The 11,165-nt window shown below is 45.0% G+C and overlaps 1 pseudogene; it reads right to left on the reverse strand.

Moving 5' to 3' along the window:
• Positions 1–10,889: 10,889 nt before the first annotated feature.
• On the reverse strand, positions 10,890–11,004 carry LOC114909932 (uncharacterized; annotated as a pseudogene).
• Positions 11,005–11,165: the final 161 nt, after the last annotated feature.

The raw sequence follows: 11,165 nt of genomic DNA on the forward strand, positions 1-11,165 counted from the left end.
AAACTCAGGATTATATTTCACCCTGGATTTGAAGCATTTATGGACAGAAAAGTCCTCATAACCGAGTTGTTTTAGTGGGATGAATGGTGCAAATTCTTGAAGTCTCTAGAAGAGAATGTCCTCACAGACTGTCTGTATACTAGCGACGGGTGTACTGGAAATAAGGGAGCTACAGTTTGCTACGCATCATGAAAGGTAGTGTTAAAGTGTTGGGTCTTACCTAAAAATGTTAGCGAGACCACCTGTGGAAGACAAACATTCAGATGTGAGAAACGATAAACGTCACTCAACTCTGTCACCATATTAACAATAAAGGCTCCCTCTCCTCCAATTCCCCAACAAAACAAAAAGCTGGTTGAAACAGCACATATTTATTTAAATGCTATGTGTAGTTCTAAGGCATCATATCTATGTGCTATAAACATGTCTTTCAGCTGTAAGAAGCAAGCATTTTTCTGTTTTTATAATCAATAAATCAATCATTCATTCACACACAAAGTCTGAAACCGCTTGTCCCAAGTGGGGTCGCGGTGAACCGGGGCCTAACCCAGCAAGAGGGTTCAAGGCTGGAGGGGGAGGGGGACACACCCAGGATGGGACGCAAGTCCGTCGCAAGGGACTCGGACCCCAGACCCGCCAGAGAGCAGGACCCAGTCAAACCCACTGCGCCCCCCCATTATTCATTCATTCGATTCTTTTTCCTCTTCTCTTGGCTTGACTTCGCGAATGGAGATTAGGAAGGACAGGATCCACGTCTGCTGCAGGCGCTGGTGACTGATGAGGCCAATGCGAGACAGGCAGAGTCTGCCACGGCGGCTCCATGGGAGGGACTGCTTTATGGTTGGTCCATTCATTCAATTAATTCATTGAAGGGTTGCAGTGGTCTGGAGCCTATCCTAGACGTTGTCAATCACATACACCTTGACATGGAAACATCAACATACTGCAGGCTGTTGAAAGTCACCACGCCCCCCCCCCCCCCCCCCAAAACCTGTGTGTATCTTTACCTGGACGCAGTTCAGGGTGACAGTGAAATTCACACATGATTCCAGCTCCGCCTCCTGCTTTGTCAGTGACACCATGGGGGGGCTCAAAACTGTGTTGTTCTTCTCAATGTAGCCCATGACAGTGTGGTTCTGCAGAGCAAAGAAACATTTGCCGTGACTCTGGATGCGGTTTTCAGACACAACGAATGAGTGTAAGGTGAGTGTGCCGGTAGTCAGTCAGTGCAACATCGCTGGTGTAAATCAGTGTCCAGCACTTTTAATTAACTCATTCTTTTAATTCGTGTGGTTTTTATCTGTATAGCATTTTATTCACAGATTTTAGTGGCCTTGTTCTATTAGGTTATTCTCTGCACGTCTAACTTTTTATATTGATGACTAATTTATTATGTGTATGTCTGCTTTTAGGGGGTATGGTAAAGTAATTTAGAAGTATTTTATGTGTTTTGGAAGATGCATCTATGTGATACGATGACTCAGGTTAAACTGCTATTGGGGGACAGTCCTTTCATGGGTATGTTGGTCAGTTATATATTTTGAAGCCAGGAAGGGTTATTGTTATGGGAAAGACTTAGTTTGTAACTGTCTTGACAATGCATTTTATTATGTAATGGCTTTTTAGTAAGCTTTGTTGACCAGCTGTAGGAAATATGGTTTTGGATTTGTTTGATTGTAAATTTGTTGATGTTTCTTTTTGTGTTTTGTATTAATAACTTCATTAAATAAAGTTTAATGGAGGGGGGGGGGGGGGGGATCAGTGTCCAGCTCTGCCTTATCATTTAAATTTATTCATTTAGAGACGCTTCTGTCCAAAGCGACATACATCTCAGCAAAAATACAATTTGTGCATTACACTAAGAGAAAGAGACATGGCTGCAGACATGTGACTCTTAAGTAAACCTAGTTTGTTACCTGCCACTTGCTGCACCGAGGTTCATCGTTCAAGTAGGTGCATAAAACAGGACAAATCCTGATACCCTCCTACCAATTTTTTTTTTTTTTTTTTTAATATTAAGATACACAAGCAAGCAAATACCCGAATGCCAGAGTAGTGGCCGATGAAAGGCTTTATCTGGTGATAAAAGACGCACTGAAGACATTAGGTGATTCATCATCATCATGTAGCAGCACTTCCAGTACTAGGTGAAACACCCAGGAGAATAATCACTCCACTTGTGCAGTGCAGGGCCGCTGTCCCCCGGCTCTGACCCCGGCTCAGTCCTACCTGCAGGCTCCACTCCTGATCGCAGGAATCCGGACTCCACCCCAGTATCTCCGCAGTCGCGATGTGGTACCGCTCTCCCTTCCTCAACTCCGAACAGTTCTTCTTAATCACCGGGTCGCCGAACGCAACTGCGAGCGCAAACAAACAAATCTCTCCCGAGTCACACAGGACACCCACGAGTGACTCTACTCTGCGTCTAGTCACAGTGAGTTGACGTGGGAGAAACAACGAAGCGCGCGCTTGCTTCCGCGGGCTGCACGCGCCACTCGCCGTTACGCTGGTATTCTGACTCGGCATCTCCAGACCAGATGCGCCAGTGCTGCGTTTTAGTCACGATCGCTGCTCCCAAAACGGAAACCAGCCTTGCTCGACTTTCTAGTTATTATGGAGATGCCATTTTTTTGCATAACTACTGAAAGCAGTAATAAATCCAAATTGCCTCTGTCGGTGAATTTAAAAAAAAAAAAAAAAAAAAAAAAAAAAATTATATCAACACACAGGAGGGTTAATGATCTATGTAGCTGGCCATTTTTGGGATAATTTGTGTGTCTAAAAATAAAACCACGTGTTACGATATCGCCATAATCTTAAAAAAAAAAAAAAAAAAACCCTGATGTGATGCAAGTGTCCTCGTCACATGTGTTAACGTTTAGCGCGTAGAGTCCCACCGCCAACGAGGTGACGGAAGTGACGTCACGACCAAGCGTGACCGAAGAATCTCACACGTTCCGCTCAACCAGCATCGCGGGGAAAAGGAAAAAAAAAAAAAAAACTCGCAGTATTAGCGAGTCTCACACACGCCGAGCTCTGCTGGACACGCACTGTCAACGTAGGAAAGTGAAAGACGCAGTGTGAAGAACTCGGTACGCAGAAGCAGGGCGAACCGAGCGCGCGTGGGCGAAGCGTGACCCTCGACGACAGTGTGCGACTGCAAGAGCCGGAGCGCGTGCATCTTCCACCGCACTAACTTAAGTCACCAGGCGTCCGACCGCATAACAGAGTTTCTTTAGTCCAGGAAGAGCCAACGTGCTTTACTCATAGGTGTTTTAGCAGCATAATTTTCGTGTCGAAGAGCATAGAAGTTGGAAAAAAGACAACCACCAGTTGCATTCTCTAGCATAAGGACAAAGTTACCGCTTCTTGCATTGCTGATAATTTATTTCTTATGCATGTGATAAATATAACGCAGGACGAACTATTCTCTATAATTGCATATTGCGTTTTAATAAGATCAACGGTGCTGTGCAAGATAAAGTTTATTGGTTACTTACCGTTAATAATAGTCATGTAAAGGAATATGTCTGTCCGTTTCATGTCTGGTTTATGACTGTGGGCGGCTTGCGAGAAAAAAAGCAGAAGTCGCACAGAGTGATGCTCTCTGATTTTGTGAATAAACTCACGCGCTCTAGGTGAGTCAAAGGACTCCGCAGAAATGGACCAATGAAAACTTCTGCATAACAATTGTCATTAAAAAAACGTTTCCTGCGGTAACCGAATGGAAGTTGATCTCTTGTACCGCATCTGCTCAGACTACATGATTCGTAGAAACATTGTCACACTGAGCTGCCACTAAAATACATTCGCTGATGTAACACAACACTTAAGCATCTTAAAAATAATACAAAATCTGACAGATCAACCACTTCTGGTCGTTGTGAGAGTTGTGGGTGATGCTTTTCTCAAATCTCAGCTTGTTGTGTTAACAGTAACTTTATTTCTTACTAATGTTATGCACATGAATTACGGGAATGACTTTGCTCCAGAAATTGTGACAGGAGCCAAATGAGTTTTTACTCGGCCCTGATTTGAGCTCAGGACTGCGTATCTTGGTACCAGAAAGTGTCATTCCTAAAGCCATCCTTGAAATACAAAGAGTTAAAGAACACACACAAAAAAAAAAACCCAACTAAAACTCGAACAATATACTAAAAAAAGCCAACGGAAAACGAAAGTGTCTTTAAACTTTCATAAAGAAGGGATTCATGTTGCCCTCAATAAACCTCAGTTATTCTACATTGCTTAAATGGTTATGCCCCCTTAACATCAGAAGTGCTGTACAGAGATTGCAGTTACTGTAAAATTACTGCGGGGCCAGTCGAGGTCTGGTTTCCTCCTTCACGCTAACTTTATGTTCCGAGAACTTCGGTGCTGGTGGTACAAAACTTCCTGTCTTCATTGTACTTCATTGAAAGTAAAGCGAAATTGTTCCTGCCCGATTTCAGGGAACCACCAAGAATGTGAACCGCAGTCAAATGCCCCCTTTCTTACAGCCATTCTATTTATTTATTCAGCTGTTTAATTCACTTGTAATTCAGCTACAAACAGCTGTCCATGATGCACTGTGTATTTCTGATCTTATCAAAAAGGAGTTGTACACATTTCTATCACAACTGGATTTCTACAGATTCTAGTTTACTCAGGAAGGACTTAACTATGTGTTGATTTAATATGAAACATACGAAAGTGACGAATCAATGGCAACGTTATTAGTTAAGTACCGACATTATTAATACTTCTGTGGTTAGTCCGTTATGACCTGAAAACGCCAAACAAGCAACATAGGACTGCTCAGTAATCACTTTTACTCAGACCACCGCTCTCAATATTGTAGCCCACAACGCCATGGGTTTAGATAGGGCAAAGAAGGATGTAGACAGAGTGTTTGTTACGAATGATTTACTTGAACACCAGCACCAGAAAAATAACGGTCTCGAGCCAAGGACCCCAATGGGGGGGCATTTCTTCCTTGACCTGCGCCTACAACCAGCCTTCCCAGCCTGTTTAGCACCCCAGAGTTCTCTCTACACACACGAGTCGTGTGCACAGTCACCTCATCATTCAATGTACCCCTAAGTGCCCCCAATGGTTGCACACCCACATTGAACATTATTTCCCATAATGCAACTATTTACACAAAACATCTCCCCACCAAATTACAAGTAACGCTCTTGCCCCCTCCGTCGACTCGCCGCTTCCCCACACGCCAAGTCCGCCGCGACACTCGTAAAATCGGCCGCTTCTTGCTGCGCAGCCCTCCTCCTTTTGCGGCGTTTGCGCCGCCGCGTCGCTCTTTTAGGAAGCTCGCCGGGGTTTCAGGCAGGCTAGGCGCTTTTTTTCCCAGAAAGCGGCGGAATCTCGCTCCGCGGGCGAATTCTCGTCGGCGGGTTCGCTCACCTCCGTTACGGAGCCGTGCCTGTCCACAGACGAGGTGCGGTCCTCCGCGTTGTCCAGCACGTCGTCCGACCTGCCCGGGAATGCGGCGCTCACGGCGGGGCGACTTCCCTGAGTCCCAGCACTTGACGGCGGTTCGCTGCCTCTTCCTGCCGCTCCTACCGTGGGCGCAAGGAGACCCCACTCAACCTGCTCGCCCGTCTAAGACGTCTTCAGCGGCACCTCGCAGCTCTTCTCCGCCGGCGTCTTCATCACAGCGCTCGCTTCCCCGTGCTCCGCCACAGCTCCTCAGGCTCCGCCTGGACCTGCACCGTCGCAGGCGCTTCTCCCGCCGGACGCCGTTGTTCCGTTCCGCTGGCTTCCGGTGTCGCGCCGTTTTCCCCTTCTTCTTGCTCAGTGTTCAGTCGCTCACGAATCCAGCCTTTTGACGTCCTGCCCCATCCCACTTCTGACACCATTGTGGCGCGCAGCGCCGTGGGTTTGGATGTGGCGTTACAGTATATTGCTAAATGTTAAGTTTGACTACCCTAATGAGTAGCACTCTGTCTAGCGTTTGCATGTCCTCCTTGTGTCTGCGTGGGCTTATTCCGGGTGCTCCGGTTTCCTCCCATGTTCCAAAGACATGCTTTTTTTTTTTTTTTTCTACGGATCAGAATGGATCGACAGCCCACCCAAGGTGTCTGGTTCCACACGCTGTCTAACTCGACAGGAATAAATTTCTCCATTCATCATTTCCGGTAATTAAAATCTTTATTCGATAAATAAATTAATCCGAAAAACTGCCATGCCAATAATAAAATTTAAAATAAAACAATAAAATCAATAAGACGAATTAATATAAAGACTGCATGGCAGAACCTTTATAACACTAAAAACATACCCCAAGGCTTAAAACCAAACATAATAAATAATTAAAAGGAACTTACACGTAACATTCATCACTCAAGATGGGCAGTCCTCTGGCCTGGTCCCAGGGTGTTACCATACACCTTACCTACCATTTTTGGGAGATTCCCTTTTCGCAACAGGTCTCCCCTCTTGTTGTTTTTAGTGGGATAGGTGAATGATAAAATACATATGCAAAATTAAAACACGACATGTGCCCACACAACAAACTAATCTACACTAAACTAAACATAATAAATAAATAAATAAAAATAAATGATTAGATGAATAAATGCCGTAGTTTGAATTAACAGGAAAACACGCAGTCATTTATAGGTGACTTAAAAGTGCAATAAGTGCTATAAAATTTTTAAAACTCTGCAACGTAAATAAAATGTGCTGTAAGATTAGAGACCCTACACCTAACATAAAACACATAACACACCACAAAACACAACACTTACAACCACCAAAAATAGGGGTCGCAATGTTTTGGAAGTGCGAAAGGACGTGTGTTACTTACCCCAGGATGGAGAATCTGCCACAGACCTGTGGCATCACAGCCAAAAGAGGCCCTTCCACCTCTCTTTGGCTTCTGAGTAGCCCCATTGAATTACATCTTTCTCCATCCTAAATGTTAGGTCGGCCCGGATTTTATGATACACACCCTGGACGCCCAAGTCTACCCCTGTCTTGACCAGCTGGGTTCAAAGACATGCAGTTCAGGTGAACCGGTGACACCAAACTCCTCAAAGTGTGTGAATGAGTGAGTGTGTGTGTGTGTCTACCATGCCATGGACTGGCTACCCGTCCAGGGTGTAACCCCCCATACTTGTCCCCAGTGAGTTCAGGATGGGATAGACCAGGACAAACAGGTCCTGCCCTCTGGCGGGTTTGGGGTTCGAGTCCAGCCTGGGATGCCTTGAGGGACTGGCGTCCCATCCTGGGTGTGTCCCCTCCCCCTCCAGCCTTGTGCCCTGTGTTGCCGGGTTAGGCTCCGGTTCACCGCGACCCTAATCGGGACAAGTGGTTTCAGACAGTGTGTGTGTGTGTCTGTAGTAATTCAGACTGCAACAGAATTTACAGCAGTTTCTACAGTGCACATCACAAAGAAATGTTCCTCTCAAAGTAGAAAGAGATTAAACGGCACAGGCAGCAATCATGGCGCCAAAAAAAATATATATAATATTTTTTAACTTTAAAGAAATATATGTACTCCACGTGAGTCTCCACAGCAGTAGAACACAACTCAGGTTTACCCACAGTTCCACTATTTACCAGAAACTAATTTTCCCGCTCAAACATTAAACTCCCCAGTAAGCCGGGTCGTTACAGTATTATCAATAGCAGTGGCCAACTTGTGAAAAAAATTGTTTCGCCCCCCCCCCCCCCCCCCCCCCAGGACATATTTTATCAGAAACTCACTGAAAACATCCTTCCTCATGAAATGAAGCAGCAAAGAGCTGAAGTGTCTGTGTCATAGTGAAAAAGGAGCATTGATAACCATGGATTCTCAGCTGCTACTGTAGTGGTTAGAGTTGCTGCTTTGATCAAAAGGTCGCAGGTTCAAGCCCCACCTCTGGCTCTGGTACCGTTGAACAAGGTGCTTACCCTAAAGTTGTTCTCCAGTAAAATTACCCAGTTGTATGGGTAAATACATGTACATTTATTCATTGAGCAGATGCTTGTCTCCAAAGCGACAATTTGTGCATTATATTAAGAGAAAGAGACATGGCTGCAGACATGTGACTCTTAAGTAAACCTAGTTTGTTACCTTCCACGTGATGCACCGATCTTCATTGCTCGAGTAGGTGCATAAAACACAGGATAGATTAATCTTGATAATCTCCTACCAATTTTTTTTTAATTGTTGCAATAAGGTACACAAACAAACATTCACATACAATGCCAGAGTAGCGGCTGTGTAAAGGCTTATCTGAGGATGATCATAAAGTTATGGTGCATGAACATTTACACCATGCGTGAGCTTGAGAGATTTTGGGTGAAACGGGTCTGGAAAAGGTGAGTTTTCAGACCCTTCTTGAATGTAGACAGAGTTTCAGCAGTTCTGAGTGAGAGGGGGAAGCCATTCCACCACAATGGAGCCAAAACTGAGAACCTCCATGCTTTACCTTTCATGCGCAGGACCACAAAGTGAGCAGAAGTAGACGACCGAACCGCTCTGGCTGGGGTGTAGCAGTGGATCAAGACCTGTGAATAGCTGGGAGCAGTTCTATTGATGCATTTGTAGACAATAACCAGGGTTTTGAATTTGATTCGGGCAACTATAGGAAGCCAGTGCAGAGAAATGAGTAGAGAAGATACATGTGAACGCTAACAAATAATAAAATGTAATTGAATTGTAATTGAAATGTAAATGTAACGGAAATAATGAAATAGAGGTAAATAAAACAGCATGTTTATCAAAGCATTAAAAACCTCAATCTATAAAATCTTTAAAAAATGGATTGAGTGGGAAAAAGCACGCGATGAACCATGAAAGCTGCACCCGGAAACGAAGCGTGGTGTCAAGTTTCAAGTTTCAATGTTTATTGGCATAGGTACAAGTAGCATGAAATTCTTATTTGAGTGCTTCAGAGTGGAACCACAGTTGAGTTCCTACTAGATATTACTACCAAAGCGTGACAATTAGTCAAATTTTTTTTTTGTTTTAATTTATTCAATACCTTAAGAACAAAAAAAAAATAAAACTTTCATTATTCCACATCACAAATCACAAACACAAAATAACATCCTCACATTCCATTAAAAAAACATTTCTCAACACAAACATGACAGAGCTTACTCACTTCTCAAGTCAAATACTGTAACTAATCCCTCAGTTTTGATATCAGTAAGAAACAAAACCTTCATCCATCCATCCATTTTCTATCCCGCTTGTCCAACTAGGGTTGCGGTGGCAGCAGGGAGAGCAGAGAGGCCCAGCCGCCCCTGTCCCCCCGCAACTTCCTCCAGCTTAACCTGGGGCATCCCCAGCCTTTCGCAGGCCGACTGTGAGATATAATCTCTCGTGAGGGTCCTGGGCCGACCTTAGGGCCTTATGAAATGCCCGAACCACCTCAACTGGCTCTTCTCAATGTGGAGGAGTAGCAGCTCTACTCTGAGTTCCTCCCAGATGTCCGAACTCCTCACCCTGTCACGGAGAGTGAGTCACAACACCCTGCGGAGAAAACTTGTTGCAGCCACTTGTATCCGCAATCTTATTCTTTCGGTCATTACCCAAAGTTTATGACCATAGATGAGGGTAGGGACGTAGACCGAGTGGTAAATAGAGAGCTTTGCCTCATGGCTCAGCTCCCTCTTAACCGGTACAATCCGGTACAGCGACCGCATTACTGCATTACTGCAGTCGATCTCACGCTCCCTTCTTCCCTCACTCGTGAACAAGACCCCAAGATACTTAAACTCCTCCACCTGGGGCAAATTCTCTCCCCTTACCTGAAGGGGGCATGCCATCTTTTTCTGTGAGAGAACCATGGACTCAGACTTGAGGGTGCTAATCCTCATACCAACCGCTTCACACTCAGCTGCAAACCATTCCAGAATGTGCTGAAGGCATCCACGTGACGATGCCAAAAGGACATCGTCATCTGCAAAAAGCAGAGACATCACCTTCCGACTCCCACACAGAATGCCCTCCTGACCTCGACTGTGCCTTGATATCCTGTCCATGAAAACCAGAAACAGGAGTGGAGACAAGGCACAACCTTGGCGGAGTCCAACACCCACACTGAACAGGCCTGACTTAATGCCGAGTATGCGGACACAGCTTTCGCTCTGTATGTACAAGGACCGAATGTCCCGCAGTAGTGGTCCCAGTACCCCATACTCCTGAAGTACCTCCTACAGAATTTCCCGGGGAACACAGTCATAGGCCTTCTCCAAGTCCACAAGACACATGTAGACTGGATTAGCGAACTCCCATGCCCCCTCAATTATCTGTGAAAAGGTGAAAAGCTGGTCCACTGGTCCACTGTTCAACAGCCAGGACAGAATCCACATTGTTCCTGTTCAATCCGAGGTTCAACAATCGGCCGGAGCTTCCTTTCCAGCACCCCGGCATAGACTTTCCCCGGGAGCCTGAGAAGTGAGATACCCCGATAGTTTTCACACACTCTCCAGTCCCCTTTCTTAAAAACACGGACCACCACCCAAGTTTGCCAATCCAAAGGCACTGTCCCCGAGGTCCGGGCAGCATTGCAGAGGCGTGTCAGCCATGACAGCCCCATAACATCCATAGCCTTAAGCAGTTCCGGGCGAATCTCATCCACCCCCGGTGTTTTGCCACCGTGGAGCTTTCTAACTACCTCAGTAACTTCCACCAGGGAAATGGACCCTGATATCCCGGAAGCCTCTGGCTCTGACTCCTATTTAACTGACAGCAGAAAAGTCATAATAATTGAAAATGATTAAGAATAATTAATTGCTCCGCTGATCATATTTATCGCTTGAAATGATAAATAATACTGTAGCATCTCCCCACGGAGCTACTAGAAATCAGCTCAGGGTAAAAGCAACATGCTCTTTATTTAACGAGTGCATATCTTTTGAAAAGGCCAAGAAGCAAGCTTTTTTTTCCTTTTTAAAATATGAACCGCTTCTTGAATTTGCATGTCATCCTTGGGCAGGAGCTATGCTAACCTCTGCACAAGGATCACACGTATTTTTCCAATTTTAGTATATGTGCTGCCAAAGCGAGAGAAGCAAGCTTTTGACAGCACTTTGATCTTAGCCAAAAGGCCGAGAAGCTTTTTTTTTTAACTTTATTGAATAAAGTTATCAATAAAATACACAACCAAAAACAAACATCAAATCTTCCTACAGCTGGTCAAGAAAAATTGCTAAATAGCCATTACATA

This window comes from Scleropages formosus, chromosome 2 (genome assembly GCF_900964775.1).
Source record: "Scleropages formosus chromosome 2, fSclFor1.1, whole genome shotgun sequence".
Classification (NCBI taxonomy): Eukaryota; Metazoa; Chordata; class Actinopteri; order Osteoglossiformes; family Osteoglossidae; genus Scleropages; species Scleropages formosus.